A 26991-nucleotide genomic window follows, 5' to 3' on the forward strand; every position below is an offset into this window, starting at 1 on the left:
TAATGGCATAAAACATTACACATAACAGAGTGCGGTGTGTACGTAACACAGCGTCAGATGCATCGCGCACAAACTATGAATACGTAGTAATCAGAATAGCCATTTGCACTGAATGACACAGGGCAATATATAAGGCATAAATCATTACACATATCAGTGTGCAGTGTGTACAGCGTCAGTTGCATCGCACGACAACTGTGAATACGTACTGCGTAGTAATCAGAATAGCCATTCCACTGAAGGATACAGGGCAATATACAACGGCAAATTCATATAGTGTGCAGTGTGTACATAAACACAGTGTCAGTTGCATCGCGCAACAACTGTGAATACGTACTGCGTAGTAACCAGAATAGCCATTGCACTGAAGGATACAGGGCAATATACAACGGCAAATTCATATAGTGTGCAGTGTGTACATAAACAGTGTCAGTTGCATCGCGCAACAACTGTGAATACGTACTGCGTAGTAACCAGAATAGCCATTGCACTGAAGGATACAGGGCAATATACAACGGCAAATTCATATAGTGTGCAGTGTGTACATAAACACAGTGTCAGTTGCATCGCGCAACAACTGTGAATACGTACTGCGTAGTAATCAGAATAGCCATTGCACTGAAGGACACAGGGCAATATTTAATGGCATAAATCCTTACACATAACAGTGTGTAGTGAGTACGTAACACAGCGTCAGTTGCATCGCACAACAACTGTGAACACGTACTTGCAGTAATCAGAATAGCCATTGCACTGAAGGACACAGGGCAATATATAATGGCATAAATCCTTACACATAACAGTGTGTAGTGAGTACGTAACACAGCGTCAGTTACATCGCGCAACAACTGTGAATACTTACGGTGTAGTAATCAGAATAGCCATTGCACTGAAGGACACAGGGCAATATATAATGGCATAAATCCTTACACATAACAGTGTGGTGTGTACGTAACGCAGCGTCAGTTACATCGCGCAACAACTGTGAACACGTACTTGCAGTAATCAGAATAGCCATTGCACTGAAGGACACAGGGCAATATATAATGGCATAAATCCTTACACATAACAGTGTGGTGTGTACGTAACACAGCATCAGTTGCATCGCGCACCAACTGTGAACACGTACTTGCAGTAATCAGAATAGCCATTGCACTGAAGGACACAGGGCAATATATAATGGCATAAATCCTTACACATAACAGTGTGGTGTGTACGTAACACAGCGTCAGTTGCATCGCGCAACAACTGTGAATACACACTGTGTAGTAATCAGAATCGCCATACAGGGCAATGAATGCTGCGGCGGGGGCTGGGCGCCAGCCACCGGGAAAGCATTGACTGCTATATGAAATGGTATAGCTCGTCCGCGGCATCATGCACGGGGACATAGATAGCCATCTCCTCGGGTTTCCCCGAGCTTCCGCTCTGCGATGCGTCTCCCGTCTATGAGGCGGGTAAAAATGTTGGGGAGAGAAGCTCTTTTGCTGAGACATGTAATGTACCTTGTTATTGAAACAGAACACAGCGGTTTCAGAAACAACACATTCTCGTCGAACTCTGGGCGGGAACACGCCCTCTTCGCACCGGTCCGACGAACACGTCCCGCGCTCTTTCCTCCCTGACACGCACATCAGGAGCGCTGTTTTTTTTTTTTTTTTTTGACTTCCTGAACTGCCTCTCGCTTCAGCTTTACGGCCCGCGCCGAGGCCACCTTTCCGACGGCAGCTCCTTGGGCGCTGTCCACTCCAGCACCACATCTGCCACCGCCTCAGTGAGAATGGCCATAAGCTCCGCATCCAAAGAGGCGAGGGCGCCTTCAGACTGAGACTCGGACCATTGGCGTCATCATCGTCGTAACCGAACGAGATAATTCCCGTGCTTCCTCAAGAGGGCGGTAAATGGCCTCAAGAGTAACTCACGGGCTCTGCCACGTGAGGATGGCGTGGACCTTGGGCCGACGTCAGCGCCTCAACAGAACCCGCGAATGGAGATCTCTGCCGTCTCCCGGTCCGCGGCTCGAAGGCAGCAGACTGGGGAGAGGCAGGAGACACAAGGTCGTCGCTACGTGTAACGGCCAGCCTTGCACGAAGGATCTGATGGGAAGCTCCTCACAGGCGGGACGTCCCGATCCATCGAGTGCCGCCTCTGCGTGGTCCCGACCCAGGCACAGCACACAAGTTGTGTGCGTCCGGGGATCCGATGGGTCCACCACACGGGCGACAAAGAGACATAATATAATCCACCGGAACGCGAGAGGGGAATTAAAACTCCTTAATATACTCCGCTCTGAATGCGTACATCAACGGTGAAAACAGACTCGAGTGAAGAAAAAAGATTCTGAGGTTTTTGGCGCCCGCCGTCACCTATATTGAGCAGTGTCAGCCAATCAGGTGATGGCGGGACCGCCATTGGCTATTTGCAAGCAAAAGAGTTATTCTATCAGACTTCATGATTCGAGGAAAATGGATTTCCCCATACGTAATGTCGAGAGACCGACTCGATAAGGGAACTGCTGGTATAGCAGGTGCACCTGGGCTAGCTAGCATGTTAGCTTAGCACACCATCAATACACGACCATTTATGAGATTAAAACCATGTCTGTTCTCCAAACTTACTTTATAACGCAAGTCGAGTGTTTTAAATAATCTTCTGTGATCTGATTTGGCTTCAGATAAAAAAAAAATCTGACCGAAAATGTATTTATAGTGTTCTGCACGATGATGAAATCTATATCGATTAGCATAACATTATAAATATAATCTATTATTATGAAATACCTGGCATGGCTTGAAGAACACAGGTAACTCAAATATCATTGCAATCATGTTTATTGTCTTCAAAACATCTTTATCTGCACTTTACAGCGATCTCTGGAAGCTTTGTTGTGGCAAGACTTCCTTGTCACATGATTATGGCTCTTCTTCATGTGATCCATATATGGACTTTACTGAACAAACAGCGCCCTCAGACTGCCAGTATGAATTGAAAACACAGTACATCAGACTATCCAGCGCTCATAATGATTACATCGACGCATTTGGGTATAAATTCAATAAACATTATTCCTGTCTATAGAAATCTGATGTAAACCGATGAGAATCTATCAATATTTCTCCAAATCTGCACATGTTTGAGCTAAAAGCCCTGAGGGACGTTGTTTTGTCAAGCGCTGTCATGACGATCGCACAAGTTTTTTTTTGAATGAGAGCAGCTGACGCTCATAATTCATATTAAAGGTAACGGCTTATTTTTTAATTTCATAACTCCTGACACAAATTAAGACATAACTGTCACTATAAGTTTCTCAGAAAACAATAGTGGTCAAATACTGAAACTTGAGTCTTATATCTTTTTAATGATGTAAAATTTGTCAAGTTAATAACATTAATTATGATAGTAACTTTGAACTATTAAAAAAAAAAAACGCTTCAGAGCGCCCACGCTCTGGTGAAACTTAACAGGTTTTAAAATACTTACAATTAAAAACTGCATAGTTACGGTGTTAAAGAAAATAGGCCTAATAGAAATTGAGGGTCAGAGGAGAGCTTGACTTTTCTACTTTTTGAGGTGAGTGGATTGTGAGCTAAATCTTTACTGTTATCTACTGATTTGAAATAATGGCAAAGCAAATGGCATCATTTCATGGCTGGGTTATCTCAAATGAGACAGTAATTGAAGTAAACAGCAATACACCAGGATGTTTTTTGTGTATATAAATAAACTGAGGTACATTCCACTTTCCATTGTTCATTGCTTGCCTACTATCATGTTGTTCATGACTGTTGCCAAGCTTGCTACTATAATAAAACAAGAAAAACATTTTCATAGGATTTGTATATTCAGAAGAATAAAGGAATCATTCATTTAAAGTCCTCTCAACTTATCCAGTATTTAGTGCTGTCTCTGTGCAATCGGATCACTTTTGGTTCACAGAATACAGAAAAGCACTGAAGGACATCCAGGCAAAATAAATCTGGAGCTCTGATCCAATGAGGAAAGCTCTCCGGAGGAAACATCTGCTGGAAAACCTTCAGAGCTACACCATGGTGAGGTGGTGCTTATACATAAAGGTGTCTCTAATTAGACACCTTCTGCATGTTCTTTGTGGAGTCAAACATTTGAGCCACAATTACACCTAATATACATGAACACTGCACAAGATTATACCTGCTGGATGGCAAAAATCTCTCCACAGCGAGTTGCTCAGGGACCTCGACTGGTTTATTACTCCACACATTAAATATCGTGAAATTAGAAGGGAGAAAAACACTGACTGTTTTGCCAACAACAGCAGGAAATTAGTTTCAGAGATTATTTTGCCTGAAACACAACAAAGAGAGTGCATTTATTGTTGGCAATAATCTACTTCTGTTTAATTTGATGTTTTATAAGTTAAAATAAAAAAATATTTATACTATGAATGTATCTTATTATGTCTCAAACGCTTCATATTCAATAGCCGTAGAGGAACTAACTGCTGAACATTAGATGCATTTTAATAAGTGCCCTCCATCAACTCAAAATGTTCTTCAGATGCTAAATGCTCTTCAGATTGTGACTGGAATCTGAATTCAGTTGCTATCTCTACTATCTTGCCACATAAAATACTTTTAATATTATTTCATATTTGATCTGAACACAATTTAAAGATGCTGACAGGAAACTGAGGGCCTCAAAAGCTTACAGTGTCAGTTCTCTCAAAACACAACATTCGGCCATCATTTAATGACATTCTTTCTTCAGGTTTAGTTAATGATGTCAACATTTTCATTTTTGGGTGAACTATCACTTAAAAAACTATTTCTTACAAGTCATTCTTGCTGGTATGGTCTTCAAAGAACTGGCACAAACATTATCACTGTCACGTCACTTCTTTAACCACACCTCACAGCGTGATTCCAGACTGATCTCATGAAATGGCGTATGTATGACACGCCAATTCGTATTTCCATTTTTGGCGTGCTATCAACACGCATAATCGCTTTTCAGCGTGTTTATCAACGCCTTTGACTTAACGTTATATTACTGTATTATGCATATATAAATATATGACCTACCCCAACCCCGTCCCTAAACCTACCCGTCACTGGGGTTAATACCATTTATGAGTCTTCTCCTACCATCCTAGGAAAAGAAATATCGCTCCACAGATGTAGATATAGATTTTGCTTCGTTTCGCTCGGACATTTAACGGCGTAGACATACACGCGGAATCACTCGGACATTTAATGGCGTAGACATACACGCAAAAGATTTCGGCGTGGACATACACGCGGATATTTCAAAATGCGTATAGATAACACGCCACTTGAATTGAAAGTGGCGTGTATGTTTACGCAAAGTCATGATGTCATGTTGGTGATTCGGTTGCCAATGCGGTGGTTGACGTGATAGAAGGTCAAGACAGCAGAGAAATACATTGATATCCAAATTACACCTGTCAATATAATGCATAAGCTGCCACCGATGTTTTCATATATGCCAGTTTCTGCTCACAGTCATTCAGAGTTCCTGTCACGTCGTCATTGGCCGTTTGTTAATGTTTTTTCTCAGTGGATGGCCATTGCTGCACCAGAACAGAGAAAAAGAGCAAGCACGGTCGATCAGTGTTAATTATGCCCAAGTAACAAGGAACGACTTTTGTTTTCTCCTCAGAGACAATCGATGAAGGTCAATCAATTTCCATTCACTTTGGTTTTGTACATTTTAGCATGTTCTCACAAACACAACAAAACATGTATCTATACAAAACATTTATTTTTTATAACCACAGACCAGTAGAAGGCAGTATGCTTTTGTGTAACATCTGAAGAAGACAGAATGACATACTCAACACTGTATATTCACACTCTAGCGAAGCATGTAAATTTGTTCAGTTAGCATCACTTTACTGATATTCATTCAGTACTACCCTCATGCCATAAGGATATGAATATTTCACTTTTCCTCATTCAATAACGTGCCTGATACGTATCATGTTTATTGTTATATATTGTTTATTGTCAACTCATTTTGAACTGCCAGCTTTATTTTCAGTTGACTGATACATTGTCTTATTGTTTCCAACAGAGAAAAATAAGGCAGTAAAATGGTAAACACTGGTCATTTTGAACAGGGATTCCCCAGGACTCGCACGAGAGCTCTTAATGAGGTTTGTCAGAATGACCTATTAAATCCTTCCATCACCCGTTGCCTCTTCCCCCCTCTCTCTCTCTCTCTCTCTCTCACTCTATCCTCGTATCCCTGTCTGGGAGCAGTAAATAGAATTTGTCTTTGTGATCTAGAGAGAAATTAAATGTGCTTTGCCTCTCCTCTGTGAGCCTGACGCTCAGCATAAATAACAGGCCTCTTTCTCAATGGCTGCCGAGACATCATAACTCCATTATGGTCTGCACGGAGCAGCATGACATGCCATCTTATAAACCATGCAAGCTGAAAGAGGAAACTATTACAGGACAAGTAAGACACACTCGTGTGTATTTATGATGAGCACTGAGGCAGAAGCAAAGAAGAATGGAAGTAGGTTTGATGTGATTCTAAAGTTCACTCGAGGGCTGAAATGTGAATCATGTTAATTACATGATATGCTGATTAATTCAATTAATTGCAATTAATCACATCAACATTTGCTAGGAACATTTTGCCTCCAAATGAAGATCATTCAAAGACACTAAATTATTATTGTGATAACTGACATCACAAAGCCGAAGTAAATGTATATTAAAAGGCATATTGTTTCAATTACATATCATTAACATAAGTCTATCACTGACCTAACAGTGCACATCAGTCCATTCCCACAATCTTTTACAATAAGGCCCCATTAGTTAAAATTCTGGTAAAGTGTTACTGACATTTTAACTCTTTGTTTATATACATTTAAAGGTGCATTGCGCAACATTTCATGTTAAAAATACCCGTTTTTCTAACCCATACATGCTTAAACAATTGCCTGATGGGCTGAATGAGCCCTTCTCTGATCACTGCGATTGCCTCTATAATCCTGTACAGTAAAATAAATAAGAGGGATTCGGGCCAGAACGTGAGTCTGGCAGGTTTGAGTATTCGCCGTCATTCTCCGTATTAGCGAAGACAACTCGAGCGACAAAACTTCAGTCAACTTTCGACAAAAGTAGAAGATGGATTCAAAGAGACCGGCTTGTAGTTCATAAACCCCAACGCAAACTCCACGCAAGACAAAGACAGTAAGGCAGTTTCGCTTATCGCCAGAGGGGGGCATAGTTCTGCAAAAACTCAGAGAGGTGCGCAATGCACCTTTAAAGACCATAGATTGTATTGATGGTTATTTTCAGCATCCTGTGTCATGGCACATTTTTTAACACTTACAAACAGTTAAACATAAAAAGGGGGTCAAAGAGCCTGCCATTCAGTTGCACTCTATGACCATTAATTTAAATGCATGAATTGAACATGCATTTTCTTCTTTACTAAAGTAGCTGGTAAAACAGGTCAAGTTTTCACTACCATACAACAAATTTCACCCAATTGTTATTTCCATGTGGAAACATCCATCCTCATACTGCCACAATATCCACAGCAGTCTACAGACTAATACAATTAGATTTTAATAATCAATCTATTTACATGAGATCAGGGAAGTCCACACCACAACTATAACCAGAATGACACAGAAGAACCATATCATTGGAATCATTTCCAGAACATTTTTTTTTTTCCAGTCGATGAATGATAAGAACATTGACAGTCAACCAAAATGTAAAAAAGCTTGTGCATTTAAAGTGCCAGACGACACAACTGCAGTATGTGTACAGTATAATAACTTATATAATAAACAGAATGTTATCGTCATTTGTGTAGACACTAATATAGTTATCGTTCTTGGTGTATACAGGCCTCAACTGTCCTCGAATTACATTTATGAATAATCAGTCAAATCCCTCATGTGAACTGGATTATACCATCACATTCACGTGAGTCTGCAGTCATCCACACCTAAATCAATCATTTGCATTACTAAAAGCCTGGATCCATTTTAAATTTGCATTAGTCATTTAGCAGATTTATTCAAAGGAATTTACTGTATTAAAGAAAACACAAGCAGGAGTCAAGAATATTCACAATGCTGAATTTCAAGAGTAAACCACTGTAGTACAAGCTAGTGTAAATACACAAAATGATACAAAATTGGAGGGATTCATATCTAAAAGTTGGAGTAATAAGAATATTCCCTCACCCTGAAACTTCTGCCAGTGTTCTACTTTGTGTTGAAGGGGTGACATTGCTCTGACTCTCCTGTCTTCTATTTCAAGCTAGCTTTGGTGATCATACATCAACAGAGGACACCATCTGGAAAGGTGTCCACACTGTTTTTGGGCTTGATCCCCTCTGAAACCAATTCTGACTTTGTTTTCTCCCCCTCTAGTCTTCCACCCATCATTGCAACATGCAGCATCCTATCAAGTGCCTCCCAAGTGAAAAAGGCCAAATATGAATGCAGACACCTGGGGGAGAGGAACATCTGTGTGCAGTTGCTCATGCCTGTTTCTCATTCATGCTTTATGCCTTGTCTGGTAAGCCCAGACAGCAGGTACATCTCTCAGAAAGGCAGCCCTTGACAGATAAGCTTTAGCTGCTGAAGCGTGCCACCTGATTTTCTCCAGTCAAATCAGAAGAAGATGATGTGATGGAATTACAGGGCCTCCATTCCGCATTCATTCTACAGTATAACACATTCAGCAAGAGGTCTGCATAATTGCAATTTTAAAGCAAACATGGGCTTTAAAACAGACATTTCTTATGCTACAATATGTTTTAAAGAGTTTGTCTAAAATAGTTGATACCACAATCATAGACACATGTTAAAGAAAAAGTAATTGAAATAATTGCACAGCAGTGTGGCTGGCATTTTCTGTATAGCCAATCACAAAGAAATGTCCACTGAATGTCCAGAGGTGACAGTGACAAGGAACCCAGACTCCATTAGGTGACAGAAAGGAGCGAGGAAAAGAAAAGAAACCTTGGGAGAAACTAGACTCAGTCGACAGTTCTCAGAACATGGTGTGATTATGGTTCAGGCTGTGCCAAACAAAACTGTATTTTAATTTTTTATTTTCGAAATCAGATTTGAACTGCTAATGCATCAGATGTCCATACATTAACCGTAGGTGGTCTGTGGGTGTGTCATCTGAGGTTGAGACTAGTTTGTTATTACCAATTAAACCAGATGACATGTAATTTTCATATGATGTCACACAGCTAAATACATCTGTTTCCAGCAAGAGAAACTCATGATGGTGTCATTATGGCCATTACCCGGAAAAGCACTAATAATGTGCTGTGATGGCCTGGTGTTTGTCATTATGAGATGCCCACTTAGCAATGTGCCATCTGTGGCAGAGGGCAACAGCTAAATGTCAGCCATATGCATGTCAGTTTGTTTGTGCCTAGAGATGCTGGCATGCTATCAGTGCCTTTTTGCCATTAAACAACCTCAGTCGCTGACAAGCCAAGAAAAAAATCCATCACGTCCCTGTCATTGTTCTGTGTCATTTAAGAGCATGAAGTGACAGCTAGCATGAGGCTCTTGACAAATGGAGAGTGATTTACATCATGAATGATAAATGGTTTCAAAGTGCTTTAAATTTAGGAAAATAAACATGGACAGTTTGCTAAAAGTAAAATATTGGTAACACTTTACAATAAGGTTCCATTAGTTAACGTCAGTTGCATTAACTAATAATAATGATTAGTGCATTCGTTACAGGATTTATTAATCTTGGTTAGCATTAAAACTACTAACATTCTATTCAGGCTTTCCCAAGCCAACATCAAAGTTTGTGCACAAACTTTATTCATCTAGTTAATCCTTGTATTAAAGGTACCCTGACATGAAATTTTCACTTTCTGAGGTTTTTTAACATTAATATTAGTTCCCTTAGCCTGTATTTGGTCCCCTCGTGTCTAGAATTTTCAATCGGTGTAAACCGAGCTTTGGCTATGTTTCTCTTCTCTGCAGCTCAGACGCGCTGATCTTGAATCTCCTCGTTATGACGTCATAACGAGGAAAGTTTACCTCCCCTTTCTCTGCTTTGCCCGCCCAGAGAATTTGGCTCGCCCATGAGAAAATGAGCTAGGAACAGGAAGTACGAACGCGCCCGCGCGATTTTAGTTTTTCCTAGAGAAATAGCTTTGAGATTTGAGTTTTTCCTCGAGAGATATCATGGCTTGCAAACGAGCGAAGCATGGCAGTTGATCAGTGTTCGGATGTACAAATGAACACAAAATATTTTTTAGTTCCTTCATCCGAGCCTCTGAAGAAACAACGGGTTAATTTTATTTTCTCTGGCAATGCGCCGACACAACTTCCCAAAGTTTTATATGGTCCAAACATTTCACCGACGACTGTTTCCTCAACTCGATGAACGTCTGAAAATAAATCGATCGAGCTACCAAGCAACAATTTCTGATGTGTAGCCTAATTGTTCAAGTTCAGACAGGTAAGTTAATCTTTCTCTCAAAATCGTTCAATACTGTTTATGCATCAGTAAGTCAAGCAAGTGACTAAAATATCAACTTCACATCGTTTCTATAGGATGAAAATAATCTTATTTAAATTCTGAACAAATTATACAGAAAGCGATCAAAGAACAATCTTTCCACACAGCGCAAGTTTATCTGGACAACTCGCTATGAAATCAATGACGCACATTACACTGCACAACGAAGCTCTTACTGTATATCATCGTGTTTGCATTGGTGAAAGCATTAGAGAGAGTGCAGAAACTGCATTGCAAAGATCTTCATGCTCGCGATCAACAGACTCATCTGCTTGCTCAATGCTCATTCACGGCAACATTTTATGTGATGGGAATAGATCTAAATACTTTAAAAACTTCTCACGATTCGTTAATCTCGATAGCTGTAATAGTAAAAACGTATAATAGCTGTAGTAAAAGTATTCGAAAAAGTTTCGCATTTAATACATAGCTATTTCATATGCCAGCATGTCAGCCAATCACAGCAGTGGCTGGCTACACTGAATCCCACAGCAGACACGCCCCTTCAAACAGAGCGTTCAAATCTCTAGGGACTATTTTTGATAAAAAAAAAAAAAACATACTAACATTATAAGGGCAACCCAGGAAACATTATAAAATAACCCCATGTCAGGGGACCTTTAAAAATACAACTGTTTGTTGTTAGTTGATGTTAGCTCAGGTCAATAAAATAATGAGCAAATACAACTTTTGATTTGACTAATGTATTGAACGTTGAAATTAAGATTAATAAATGCTTTAGAATTATTTGTCATTGTTAGATCATGTTAACTTATATAAACAAATTGTGTAGTGTTAAGTCAATATCTACATAGCCGTGTGCTTTAGTTCTGTAGTGACTAAAACAACCTAGTATTTTCTTCATTACTCTGAAAACAAACTTTCCACTTTTAAATGATCAAAGCTTACTTACTGTCACATCCATAAGGCAGACAAGGTGAAAGTGTAACAAACAAACTTTTTTATAAATGCAGAGCAAAGCTGGTAGAGATGATCGATGACAGGAAATGCTGATAATGGTGAGAACGTAGCTGAATCAGAGGATTGTCCTTGATAATGATGATGGTGGTGATAATCAGGATGACGACAATGAACAGAGACAACGAAGAAGAAGAAGAAGAACAACAGGTAAGTACAGCGGTAGCATGGGTGAGCAGTCTTGGGTTCTGAAGAGACAAGACCAGACACTGAAATGAAGGAAGTGCTGGCTGATATAGGGAGTGTAATCATGACGTGCAGGTGCAGGTGATTAGAATTCAGGTGACTGTGATCGGGTAGGCCGATTGTAGTGATCAGGTGCAGTTGGCGGAAGTGATGGCTCTGTTGACTCCGTGACACTTACATAGTATCATCATTTAATTAAAACAACAACAACAACAACAACAATAAATTGTATGCTTAAAACTGTTTGTCAACATTTATTATGTATTTATAGTTTAAATATAGAATAAATAAATATTTTAAATATTGAATAATATTAATAATAATAATAACAATAATGTGTATGTTGAATTTTTTTTCAATTTCTGTAATGTTGTGTTTTCACGTTCAAATACAAGTCATGGTTAATTTTTGCACTAAAAAATTCTTCACAGTTCAATCATGTGGAGTCAAATGATCATATTCATTATGTGCTAAACATCCTGAATCAGTATTTATTAGATATGATATGATATTAAAGCATTATAGAAGAGCATCTAATGTTTCTGAGCTTCAAGACAATGCTTTCTGCATGTGCTCTCTCCCCTATTCACATGCAAGTGGAGTATGACAGCAAATCACATGTTGCCTAGCAACCTGACATTTGATGAGATACTAACAGTTCTCTTATGTGAATCTGGTAGTGGTCAATTTAGATTCTCAGAACATAACTTCAAAAAGAAAAAAAGAGATGTGAGACTATCAGAGCAGTACATTAGCGGTTCAAGGCACAGCAGGTCATTGTTTGCCAAATGGTGCTTTGTTAAAGGAACTGTATTTTTGTTCAATGTTAGGGGTGGGACTACCTGTTACATAAGTTAGGGAACAATAAGTTAGGGAAGCTTGTATAGAGACACTGGAGTCAATATTTGCACAATGCAGTTTGGTGCCTCTAATGGTGTGGACTTATTTGTATTTTTATTATTATGAACAAATTTAGGGCAGCCATTACTTCCTTCAAGCTATTTTTCTTTAACATAATATATTGTACAATAAGAGGTTTAGTTTGGAGAAATCCATTATCTAGTTTTGAATGGAAAATTACATTGATCAGATTTGCATGCCGAAACCTTCATGAATAAGGAATAGGCATGCACACTTTCAAAATATCTGTCTCCCAAAACGTTAGTGTGATAAAACCTCTGCTTGTGTTCACTAACACGATAAATACAATACAAGAAAGTTCTTGTTACTAACAACCATTCCATTGCAAAATCCCTATTATTATTGAAAAAAAACAGTGTCTTTGCAGTATGATGAAATCAGCCTTGTGCAGGACATCTTTGTGTGCAAAGATTTGTGAGCTGAGAAAAAAAGAGAAACAGTAAAAAAAAAAAAAAATGTTTGTGCATTGATCGTCTACTGACGTCTTTGGGATTGCTCTAATGGAGAAGCAAGTACAGTCTGCCCTGCTCTCATGTCAGAGAAGTGATGATTTCAAGCCAGCTGATTGGAAGACTAAAAGGCATTCAGAGGACTTTTTCCTTCGATCAGTGGTCATTTCTCCTCAAGCCATGTTGCTCTGCTGGCTGTCACTTTCTGTCTCGGAGGCAACATTAAAGGCCTTTAAAATCAATAACCGCTCAAGGTGGATTTGTAAATCTTGGGTTACAGCCAAAGATATAAAGACCCGTCATCGCAAAAAGAACCTGACCATTGCTTTGTTTGTTCAGGAAGAATAATTTTAAAACAAGAACAAAATAAAATGGGCAATTTTGCTACAATATCGACATCACCTTTGTCATGAGTAAAGTTAGAAAAAACATTTGAGTTCTCAATGCACAATCCAGTGGTTTGCCCGAGGCAGAAGAGACTAAGTAGGCTATATCAACCCACCACAATCCCTGCTGATGTTAGTCCACTTTACCCAGCTGTATTTCTTAAACATAACTATGATTTGTTCATAATGTGTATTCATTCACAGGGGTTTTTGCCTTCTCAAGTAGGAGCTCTTTTTGTTTGCTTCTAGGAGTAAATTAATTTAAATCACTGTCAAAAAAAGCGCTAATGTGTAAGGCATTGCATAATAAAAGATTAACTATGCTGCTGAGAACGCACTTTACGATGATGTGCATATGTAATGCCCATATGCTACACTGAAAGCCATTCAGAGTATGTAACTGCATATCAAGGCATCAACCCAAACTTCAGACATTCAGTTATGAATCTGTGATTTTTTTTTTCCCATTAACTAACTACAAATATGAATCATAACCCAATGAGAAGCATGAATGCCTGCACTGTTGAAACAAAGCGAAAAGTCAGATTTCTCTTCCTTTCTTGCCCACTTGTTCCCGGTGGCTCACAACATTTAGAGGTGGAGAGGAAGTGGAGAGAAGGAAGAAAGGAAATATATTGCCTTGAGGTGATCCGTGAAAAAAAAAAGTACCAACTAAAGAGTCAGGTTGTTTCTTCACATTTCTCCTTCTGTCACGCATCTCCCTGCCTTTGGATCTTCATCCCACATCTGCCTGAAACATCAGTGAGTGTTGGGTAAGCCTGCAGGCAGAGAAATGCTGTTCATTAAACAAAGCTATTCCATGCCCACTCACTGACACTTGTCGTTATGCATCTCCAGATCTTTTTTTCCACTGAGAAAAAAAATCTTTTTTTCTCAGTGGCATAATGAATATGCATGCAGTTGGGTCGGTTCCACCTGAGAGGAAGGGAACGTGTGCGCGCGTGGGTGTGTGTGTGTGTGTGATCATGTATGCACTGAAGCATATGTGTGTATCTCTGGAGATCGTGGCTGTTGGAGATGGATGTCAGTGAAAATATTTGCTTCTGTTTCTTGTTTTATAGTACTTGTGTGTGCGTGCAAGAACAAACATTGTTATGCTTTATGATTAATTGAGTGTTCATCAAAGAACAGATATAATTATGTTTTGTGAATTATTTATTAATAAGCACTGTGAATATACAACGTGTGTACACAATAAGTATGCAAAAACACTTTTATAGATTAATGTTTGAGGGAAAAAAATATTGACACAATGAAAATAGCTCTAGAGAAAAATGGGTTTTGACAATCACTATGTAATTTTTGCCACTCAACTAATAGGGTTTTACTGAGTTTATTGCAATAACTGTGCAACTAATTCACTTCAATTCAGAGAAAAAAGTATTATAATGACATGATGCAAAACGTAAGTTTAGACGCCTCTCGCAGTTCAAACAAACATGGCTGGGCAACAAACTCAAGCTCCTCCGATATTTATTTTTAAAAATTGTCGTTTTAGACTTCTAATTCGTGACTGGTGTTTTGTTTTGCTCTAATCCTCTGCACTTCCGCGTTCGTCATTACGGCATGCGTCAGGTCATGGGTTCCTCTTCCACCATAAATCGATACGTACGGCCGTCTGCCGGAAGCTAGTTATTTTAGTCGATAAAGTTTTAAATATTGATATTTTTATATTTAACAGTCTGAACTGGTAGACTGTTGCAGTAACAATGCAAAGGTCATGGATTCGATTCACAGAAACCATACAGTTTCAAAATTGATAATAATAAGAAATGTGTCTTGCACCAAATCAGCATATTAGATTGATTTCTGAAGGATCATGTGACACTGAAGACTGGCGTAATCATGCTAAAAATTCCATCAAAGGAAATCTTATTATTATTTTTTAATCTTTAAATAGAAGACAGTAAATTTTCAGTTGGCCTAAATATATATTTTTGTGTTTTTGATCAAATGAATGCAGGCTCGTGAGCTTTTGTAAATTAATAAAAAAAAAAAAAAAAACTTTTGAATGACAGTAATGAAAATGCACAGTAAATGTAAGTTACTTTAGATAAAAATATGTAATGCCCATATGCTACACTGAAAGCCATTCAGAGTACGTAACTGCATATCAAGGCATCAACCCAAACTTTTGTAAATTAATAAAAAATAAAAAAAACTTTTGAATGACAGTGATGAAAATGCACAGTAAATGTAAGTTACTTTAGATAAAAGCAATCAAATACATAAAAAAAATTCTAGTTGGAGAGAAAAAAATATCCTTTTACTTGTGTGTTTAAGCAGAAGGTCAGACATCAGTGCAGGATTAACCCAGCTCTGATCTATGACATTTCCTCCTGTCCCTCGAAGGACAAGACACTCCTGGAGGGCACCAGCCATTGAAAGAGACTGATCCTCTATTGCCCTCTTCTTTAACCTTATTCTGTCCCCAGTCATGCCACGACACCAAGAACTGCCTCTAGTCATTTTGGCCTCTATCTTTCTCTATCTATCTATTCTGTAACCATGCATTTGGGATCCTCGGGTTGGATGGTAATACATTTTATTTATGAAAAAAAAAAAAAAAAAAAAACACTCCTAAAGCGTCATACTGTACACTGATTTGGGAGTGGTTCTTCAGTGACAGACATAGAGCTGTTTCAGCTGATCTGATCAAGAATTTAAAAATAATTCACTCACCCATGATGCAGTATATATACTGATGAGCCAAAACAATATGAACAGTCACAAGTAATACGATTATCATTGATGACCTCCTAAAAAAGGTCACATTAAGGTCTGGGTAGATCAGAAGGTAAGCAAACTATCAGTTCTTCAATGTCTTGAATGCAAGCGAAATAGGCAGGAATAAAGATCTGAGCAACAAAGGCCAAATTGTTATGACAAATTGTAAGGCGACTGGGTCACAGTATCTCTAAAACGGCAAGGCTTGTGGGTTGCTACCGGTCAGCAGTGGTGAGAATTTACCAACAGTGGTCCGAGGAGGGACAAAGCGGCAACAGGGTGTTGGGCGCCCAATGCTCATCGATGCACTAGGGCAACGCAGGCTATCCCATCTGGTCCGACCCAACAGAAGGTCTACTGTGGCACAAGTCACACAGAATTTTAATTCTGGTTATGGGAGGAATGTGTCTAGTGCCTATAATGACCCGTCCACTGTTGAAAGCGCCCACAATGGGCATGTCTAAACTGGACATTAGAGCAGTGAAAGAAGGTTGCCTGGTGAGACCCGTTATTTTTTTTTTTTTTTTTTTTTACATCACGTGTGCACCTTTTATCTGGAGAAGTGATGGCAAGAATCTGAAGAATCTTCTGTAATCTTCTTGGTGCCAGATACCACAGGACACCTTCAGGGGTCAGCACGTGGAGGACCAACAGCACTAGGCAGGTGGTCATAATGTTTCGGCTCATACATTTATGAAATTGCGTGAATACTTTTTTAAAGCTGAAATCACAGCAAAACAAGATAGAAAAAAACTAAACACAGAAGATCATTCTGACCAGATAATTCAGATAATTTGTTGTTAAAATTTCAGATTTCATGCTGTTGCTGTTAATAGAAAACATCCCAACATTCATCATCTACTAGCATGTGCGTCTTTAATAAAAGCACTGACACTTTCTTGAGGCAGCATGTAGTGCTCCGAGTGAAGCATTTTACAACAGTAATGATACATGATCAAAATGCCAGAAAGTCTTTATTCCCCTCCCTGCATCCATCTGTCAACACAAAGCAGCCCTGCAGGCCTCACAGAGAGTACAGGTCTCTATACTGTAAGTGAGGTATTATGGCTTTGGGTTTGCATCTTCCCTCTGTAGTTGCTTGTGGCTTTGGATAAATTAAAAAAGGCAACACTTTTGGTCCCATGAGTTTTTTTTCTTTGCTTGTCTTTTTTTTTTTTTTTTTAACCAGGTGTTTGGTCATCGTGAAGCACTGCAATAGCTCAGAACAAATCAATGGCATTGCAGTATATGCACTCAAGCCAGATAAATGAACAACTTAACTTTGTAGGGTGGTGAGTAAGAGGTTGCAATGGTAAATTGCACAGCCATCAAAAATGTCCTAAAGTGCTGGAAGAATCTACAGGGGGTTAAGGGATTATTACATGCAATTTGCCTTTGAGTTTTGGACATTTGGAAAACCTGTTGTGTGGAATCAAACACGCTGTTGGAGAGCAACACATCCTTCCTATCTGATTGCAGGTATTTCAAGCAACGCTGGGGAATTGAGGCTGACCAGCATCAGTATGGGAGAAAGAAACTGTGGGACAAACAAGAGTATCCTGCAGTCGATAAATAGCAATTGATGTAATACCAAACACTAACTATTCAGTGCTTAAAATGAATGCTTAAAGGATCCTAAACTTGTAGTCACTTGCATCGTATTTCTCCCAGTACATTCGTTGTTTCAGGACCTTGGAGAGGTCTATTGAATCCACTGAGTCGACAGTTTATCTGTTTTCTATGCACCATTGCAGTACATTATGTGTACAACCCTTAAGAAAACTATGACACTATTTTAGAAGAAAATACACAAAAAATTAGTGCTGATTTATGGGACATTTTATTGTTTAAGTGCTCGTATGCACCTTCTGAACTGATTGCAAGCTCAAATTAACTACGAAGCCCAAAGGCTGCTCCTGCCAAAACCAAAAGCATAATGACCATAATTTTACAAAAGTTAACTTAAACCCTGTGCATAAAGGCAGGCTAAAAATTACAGGAGGGGAATCATTTGTATACTGAGTTGTGCTTATTCAGAGGAAGGCGGATATCTGCCTGGAAATTCATACAGCCGTGCTGCATTAAAGAACCCTATTGCGCTTCGGGCTGCTCTCCTTCCCGGCACAAAATGGCTGCCTGGTGAGCCTGTTCGGCACAAACATCAATTAGAGAAAGGTTAGCTTGCATGACTGCTGGCTTGCACCAAAGACAAGGACAAAACATAGAGGGGGTGTGTATTTTCTTTCTCCCCTTCTTTGAATTTTGTATTTGTGGCTTTATAAAGGTCACTTCATGCTTTGCTGTATCTTTTGGAATGTAGCCAGCTGTGCTCCATGGGCTGCCCAGGTGCGCTGCCAGAGTAAAAGACTCAGGATTAGATGACGGGAATTAAATTTAGAGTGGCTTGTATACACATGAACAATTACATCATCACAGGCTTCCCTACCACTGGAAAACTCTTATTCACTTTTCTAATTGTGATTATTGTTGTGACTGAGGGAAAGAAATAGGACATACAGGTCAATTCTTTTAAAAAATGCCCATGTTGTGACCAAAATTGCAATAACAACTTTAACACTTCAGCGATAAAATATTTGTGAACACTTATATATTTCCACTTGTTTATGACCCATGCGCTAGTATGTGGAAAGTTTTCTAATAAATTCTAATAAAATGTTGGTAACACTTTACAGTAACAGACCATTAATAATCATGTACTAATACCTGAATTAATAGTTACTTCAACCATGAACTCATGATTAGTGAAGACATGAACCAATGAAGAGCTATCCTTAACTGTCAGGGTTTGGGTAGGTGAAAGGAGCGAGGACTCAAGTACAGGAAACAATAATTGGCTTTATTTAATAAAAAACAAAGCAATAAAAAACAAGTGACAAAACACAAACAAAAACTATCCAGAGGGGAAAAACAAGAGGCGAGGCTTGGCTTGGCTTGAACTTTGACTTGAACTTTGACTTGACTTGAACTTTGACTTGACTTGAACTTTGACTTGACTTGAACTTGACTTGGCACAACACACACGGTACATTCAACAACGATCCAGCACAGGACTGCAAACACAAGAAGAATAAATAGGGAGCAAACAAGGCAGGTAACGAGGGAGGACAGGTGGGGAAAATGAACTAATAATCAGGTAACAAGATGGGAGGGGCCAGGGGCGTCACTAGGCCCTTTTTAGGGGGGCTTCAGCCCCTCTAAACTTCTGCCTAGCCCCCCTAAAAATGTGCGATTAATGTAGGCTACACAAATTCGTGTTCGCTTCAGTCTTGTTATAATCAGATTCAGCGCGTTCTTCATCTTCAATCCGCAGCGGCGCCGACAGAGAGCACGTCAGAAACAGAGGACAGTGTGTGTGTGTGTGTGTGTTCATGTGTGTTCATCTGAGCCTCATTGGTCTGTCACTGCTCGTCAATGTTAGAATATTTGAGATGACCAATCAAATCAAAGTAGGCGGGCTTTATGTTCACAGACGCTGCTGAGCGCGAATTTTAACAGTGCGACTCGACGCGTACGGTCAAGTGCGAGATAAGATGTAAGTAGCTAAACCTAACATTTCATATTTTACTTTTTTTAGGTCATAAATGTTAAACGAATGACAAAAAATAATCAGGCAAACTAATATAGTTTTGTCTAATTTCGCCATTTTGAACTGAAAATAGGCTGTAACGTGACTCATGTAATGTAATAATTAGTTTACAAGAAACATTAACAAAGCCGTTTTCATCATGTTAGGCACAAGATTAATAATGAATGTGTACATATTGAGGATATAATACAAATTGTAGCCTTTAGTAAATTAAAAAAGCTCAGCTTTAGGAGGGGAAGAGAAAGGGATGAAGAGACTGAGAAAAAAAAGGAAGAGTGATGGAGATGAGAAGAGAGCAGGTATTGACAAATAATCTGCCCACTGACATGGTTTTAAAGCTATTTCTTATCCTTTTTTGGTCTTCAAACGTCTTAAAATGCACATATCAGAGAAATAAAAAATTTGAACCCCCTACCAACCTCAAATTTAGGACCTCTGTGACTAAAGCCCTGTCTACGGCCCTGTGTTAGGCATAAGATCAATAATAAATGTGTAGCCTACATATTGTGAATGCATTTAATAAACTTAATTCCCTTTAGTAGCTTTCAGTAAATAAACGCGTCTGAGAAAATGATTCATAGGCAAAATCAACCTATCAATTGACCCTATGTTTACTTTCTTCACTGACAGACAAAAATGAAAAGCCTATATCAGTCAAAGCTCAGCTTTAGGAGGGGAAGAGACAGGGCAAGATAAAAACAAAGAGAAAAAGAGTGTGATGCTGATGAGGAGAGAAAAATAATCAGCTGCCCACTATCCAAGTTTTTGGCCTTCAGAACATCTTAAAATGCACATATGTAGATCAGAGAAATCAAAATTTTCTCGGGGAGACCCCGAACCCCCTTATTTGCCCTACCTCACATTAGGGACCACAGTTATTATAAAACCGTGCCTTTGCATCGTAATGAAAATGGTTAATAGTGATCTTTAGATCCTAAACTAAAGTGTTACATTTTTTTATTTTAAAAAAAAAAATCATATTGGGGGCTTAGCCCCCCTAAAATGAAAATCCTAGTGACGCCCCTGGGAGGGGCTAGACAATCGACAGGAGAGCACATGGCACAAGGAAACATACATGACAAGCCATGTGCCCACACCAGACATGACTAGAACACAAGCACATGGCCAGTAAAACAAATCACAAGCCATGTGCTCACACAAAACGAGACATGAACAGGCAGCTAATGAGAACACTCATAAGCCACGTGTTCACACAAAACAGGACAACATGAAAGCACACAGCTAGTGTAAAACACAAGCTGCGAGCTACAAAGTACAAGACGAAACATGACATGAAAGCACGCGGCCGATGTAAACTCGAACCGCGTGCTACACAAAACACAACAACAAGACCCTGTGCGCTCACGACAGTATACAAACACACAGAGCATGAATGTCCGAATCCCGACACAGAACCGAAACCAAACTAGACTGACGTGCCGAGATCCAAACACCACACCCCGCACATATAACAAGGCATACAGACAAGAGAGCACACGGCTCAAAAACGCTTGAAGCCGCGCGCCCACACAAAGACATGACAAAACAGGAGTGTCAGAGCTCTGTCACAAAACCAAGAAATAAACTAGACAGAAGTGACAGAACCTTGACACCTAACTACGACAGGAGTCATTAGGATTCATGCATGAAAAACAGCAGCCTTAACTACATGTTAGTACATGTTTGATAGTTAATGCATTAATTAACATTTAGGGGTAAACTATATCAATCAGGCTCCATAAGAAGGAATGATAAATATTTTGACTTTGAAATAAATGTAAACAATGTATTGTCATAATTTAAACTATTGACATATGTAGCTTTGTCATAAACATTACTGAATGGCACAGGATTAGTTTGCATTATTTCACTGATCATCATCAAACAGAAAATACTAAACTAATAATTTATCTTAAAAGGTCTTAATCTGTTTTGTTATATTCTCTCGCCCATCAAACTCAACCTACTGAGACTTACAACAGTTCTGAGGAATTGGTTCCCCCAAAAAAGGAAACATGAACTAAGGGATCAGTAGTTCTCTCTCCATCCAGACACAGGCTGCGATGATACTGTACCTACACAACATCACTTAACTGGGCTGAATACTAGTTGTACTAGTACATGTGTATGTATTTGATAGTAAGTTTATGATAAATCACAAACTGAATTTGGTAAGTATTAATAGTGAATTAATTATGATGTGCCCCCTCAAGTAAAGTCATGACACAATAATGCATTAACAAGCCATTAGTTTGCTAGTACTTACTAGTGTTTACTGTGCTAAAACGCTTACTGAAGTAGTAGGGCGTGGCCAGCTGTATTCAATAACAAGGTATTAGGCGTGTATATAATTGGTTAGTGCACAGCGGCAGCGGTCGCGGCAGCCCTTGTGTGAAGACCGAAGAGTGTAAAGACCAGCGACTCCACCTGCGCGACTCCACCGAGCAAAGACACCGACAAGGCACTTGAGTATTGCTTTTCCACCCCTTTCTTTACTTTCTATACAGCGTGTTCTCATCTTTATGTTTTAGTGAACTGTATTTACTATGTGCTTTCAAATCTCTTCTTTTACTGCTAACACTCGCAAAACACTCGTAACACTCGTAAAAGATGGTGCTGAGACCAAACGAGGAGGCGTTCTGTTAGATCGCAGAGGTTCCTGGATCTGACACCGCCTTGACGGTTCACGTAGGACACCACAGACATGTTGTCCGAACGGACTAGAACATGGTGGTCCTGTATGAACGGGAGGAAGCGCTTCAGCGCGTTCTCGACCGCTATCATTTCCAGACAGTTTATGTGAAGGAGCTCCTCTTGGTCTGACCACAGGCCAAAGACCGGTCTGCCCTCGAAGAGAGCACCCCAACCTGAGTTGGATGCATCTGTCGAGATGACCTTTCGATACGAGACAGCTCCCATCATCACTCCCCGCCGATACCAGTCGGCCACTAACCAGGGCTGCAGAGCCGTAATGCAGCTCTGAGTCACTCTGATTCGTTCGCAGCCGGAGGCCCAAGCTCGAACGAATCAGTCACTCTGATTCGTTCACAGCCGGAGGCCCAAGCTCGATGAGACGCCCGAGCGTTCAGCCAGCGTTGTAGTGGGCGCATGCGCATTAAGCCCAGCTGGAGCACTGCAGCAACTGAGGCCATAAAGCCCAGCATCCTCTGAAATGTCTTCAGAGGGGCGATGTTGCCCTTCTGGAAAGACGCGGCCAGGCATCGAACACGGCGCGCGCGCTGTGTCGATAAACGAGCCGTCATAACCACAGAGTCCAGCTCTATTCCTAGAAAGGAAATTGACTGGCTGGGCAGTAATGAGCTCTTGGTCCAGTTGACCGTGAGACCCAGGCTTTCCAGATGACTGAGGAGCAATGCTCTGTGAGATAAAAGTTCTAACTCTGACTGTGCCAGAATCAGCCAATCGTCCAGATAGTTCATAATTCGCAAGCCCTGATTTCTCAAGGGGGCGAGAGCCGCGTCCATGCACTTCGTGAATGTACAGGGTGCTAAAGACAGGCCGAACGGCAGGACGGTGTATTGATATACCTGATCGTCGAAGGCAAATCTCAAGAATGGCCTGTGACGGGGTATTATCTGAATCTGAAAATAGGCATCTTTCAGATCGAGAGAGATAAACCAGTCCCTCGGGCGAACGTGCGCGAGGATTTTTCTGGTCGTAAGCATTTTAAACGGTCTTTTCACAAGAACTTTGTTCAAATGTCTCAGATCTAAAATAGGTCTGAGGGCTCCGTCCTTCTTGGGTACGAGAAAATAACGGCTGTAAAAGCCTGACTCGCTCAGAGAAGGCGGTACCGGTTCTATGGCCCCTTTGCACAGCAGCTTCGCTAATTCTGAGCGGAGTAGATGTGCTACTTCCACATTCACTGTCGTCGCGGTACAAGCTCGAAAGCGTGGGGGACGGCGATAGAACTGTAGCGAATAGCCTTGTCTTATTGTGCTTAGCACCCATTCTGATACCCCTGGAATCGCTTCCCATGCTTTTATATGTGCAGCTAGGGGCAGAATGCTGAGAAACTGAACCGGAGGTATGGGCGCGGCGCGCGCGCCCTCAGTGCTTAAATACGGCGGCTCGCTGACAGCGGTGGCAGGCTGTTTCATATATGACGTCCCGATTGCTATGAATGGGGAGCGTTTTGTGATCACTTTGTGATGCGTGAGCAGCGCCTTGGGCGAAGTGTTTATTAGTAAGCGTGAACGCTCGTGAGCGGGCACGGGACTTACATTCATATATGACGCCCCGATTGCTTTGGATGGGGATGATCGTTTTGTGACAACTCTGAGACGCGCGAGCGGTGCCCGAGGCGAGGTGTTAGTCAGTAAGCGTGAGCGCTCGGGAGCGGGCACGCGATTTACATTCATATGTGACGTCCCGATCGCTTTGGATGGGGAACGTCTTGTGATAACCCTGTGACGCGCAAGCGGCGCCTGGGGAGAGGTGTGTGTTAGTAAGCGTGAGCGCACGTGAGCGGGCACGGGACTTACATTCATAACCTAACCGATATGAGGCTGTTTTGGCCGTGTGACAGAGCGGGCAGAAAGTAGGCGTGGGCACGGACTCGTGGCCACACATCCTACATTTAACACTCGAGCAGTATTTGCCAGCTTTATGAGAGTGGGCTCTGTGAGTGACACGGGGAGTGTTGTGCTTGTGTGTAGGGGTGAACACTGAGATGTGGGCACTTTTTCTACACTTAAAACACCATCGGCGTCAGCCGGATGACCAGACTGATGCGCGAGCGGCGCCTGGGGCGAATTATTTATTAGTAAGCGTGAGCGCTCGTAACTTACATTCATGGCCAGGGGCAGAATAGCCTCAGAAGGCGGCGGCTTCTCTCGGAGTCCAGTGATGCGGAGAGCTTCGCTGAAGAGATGAAAATCAGGGAGACAGCCTCCGAGCCCCGCTTATATACGCTAAGCCACGCCCATTCTGGCGGGCTAAGACGCAATGAGGGCGCAAGCGCCCTTCATTGGATGTGACGTCATGCCGGGCTCAGTGGTAGGCTGCTGCAGTTGCCGCAGGGCAGCCAATGAGAATGCTAGACAGCCTGCTCTAGGTCTGCTAGCTGCTGCACTGCGTTGACAATGAATACAAAAATTAAAGATAATTGTTTTGGCTTCAATATCTCGAAAAGATTGATCTTTCCCATAGCGTAAGCTACCTTACGGAATACGAGAGAACCTGTCGTAAGAGAACCCGGAGTTCCTCTGGCACAGGGGATAGATCGTCACAACACTTAAGTGAGTTTTGTTACTGAATTTAAGTTACTGAGTATTTCATTGGATTTAATACCAATTGGAAGATTGTGTTATTGAGTTATACATTTATACATTTCAGGGTGTTTAACACTTGTGAAGATAAGTGTTTAGTTCATTTAATATAATTGTAAATGTTTTAAAAGGATTTTTTTTTTACATTTTTTTTTATTTCAAAAGAGTGTATTTTCACATTTTATTACTTTTCACATTTACTTAATTCATTGAGTTATTCAAATATATTAAAAGACTCATAAGACCAGTATTGGATTCAATAGTCTTTGTTGCTGATGAAGGGAATGGCAAATACATGTGATTATTATAGGTAATCATAACTGTGAAACAAATACTTACCCAGACCCCAGCTTTAACATAGCTGGTATCATTACTGGGGTTACATAAGAAACCCACTCTAAATCCACCACTTTTAGAAAACTACAGACCGATATCACTTATTCCATTCATTGCTAAGACACTTAAGAGAGTTGTGTTTAACCAACTCTCCATGTTTCTCGCGCAGAACATCCTTCTGGACAACAACCAATCTGGCTTCAAAAGCGGCCACTCAACTGAGACTGGCCTGCTCTCGGTTACTGAAGCACTGAGACTGGCTAGAGCAGCTTTCAAATCCTCAGTACTGTTTACTGCTTTTGACACAGTCAACCACGATATACTCCTGTCAACCCTCATGAAGATGGAACTGCACTCCAGTGGTTCAAATCGTTCAAATCGTACCTCTCAGGTAGGTCCTTCAGGGTGTCTTGGAGGGGCAAGGTCTCTAAGTCACAACTTCTTGCTACTGGGGTTCCTCAGGGATCAGTGCTTGGACCACTTCTCTTCTCCATCTACATGTCATCACTAGGATCTGTCATTCAGAAACATAGCTTTTCCTATCACTGCTACGCTGATGACACACAACTCTACCTCTCATTCCAGCCGGATGATCCGACGGTAGCTGCTCGCATCTCAGCCTGCCTGACAGACATTTCTTGCTGGATGAAGGACCATCACCTTCAACTCAACCTTGCTAAGACAGAGCTGCTTGTGGTCTTGGCCATCCCAACACTTCAGCACAACTTCTCCACTCAACTGGGTTCATCAACCATAACTCCTTCCAGGACAGCCAGGAATCTTGGAGTTGTGATTGAGGATCATCTAAGCTTCACAGACCATATTATTACAATGGCCCGGTCCTGCAGATTTGCTTTATCAGTAAGATCAGACCCTTCCTATCAGAGCAGGCCACACATTGGAACTCACTTGGAACTCCTTGTCCAAGCTCTTGTTCTATCCAGACTGGACTATTGTAATGCTCTCTTAGCGGGCCTTCCGGCATGTACTATCAAACCTTTGCAACTGATCCAGAATGCAGCAGCAAGGGTGGTCTTCAATGAGCCGAAGAAAGCCCACGTCACACCTCTCTTCATCAGTTTGCACTGGCTGCCAATAGCCGCTCGCATCAAATTCAAGGCACTGATGTTTGCCTAAAGGACAACAACTGGGTCTGCACCAATATACCTAAACTCGCTAGTTCAGACTTTTGTGCCCTCCAGAAGCTTGTGTTCTGCAAGTGAACGACACCTCATGGTGCCATCCCAAAGAGGCACAAAATCACTCACAGACCTTTTCCTGGACTGTTTCCTGCTGGTGGAATGACCTGCCTATCTCAATTCGTGCAGCTGAGTCTTTAGCCATTTTCAAAAAATGTCTAAAGACACATTTTTCGCCAGCACCTGACCACTTAATACTAGCACTTGCCTATTCTATTCTATTTGTTTTTCTGATAAAAAAAAAACCTTGCGATGTTTTAACTGTACTAGACTAACTGAGACTTGTTACAGCACTTGTATACTGTTGTCCTCTTGCTGGTCTGATTGCTTCTATTGTTCTCCTCAGTTG

This window comes from Rhinichthys klamathensis, unplaced genomic scaffold (assembly GCF_029890125.1).
Source record: "Rhinichthys klamathensis goyatoka isolate OS25496 unplaced genomic scaffold, OSU_Roscu_1.1 h1tg000090l_1, whole genome shotgun sequence".
NCBI lineage: Eukaryota > Metazoa > Chordata > Actinopteri > Cypriniformes > Leuciscidae > Rhinichthys > Rhinichthys klamathensis.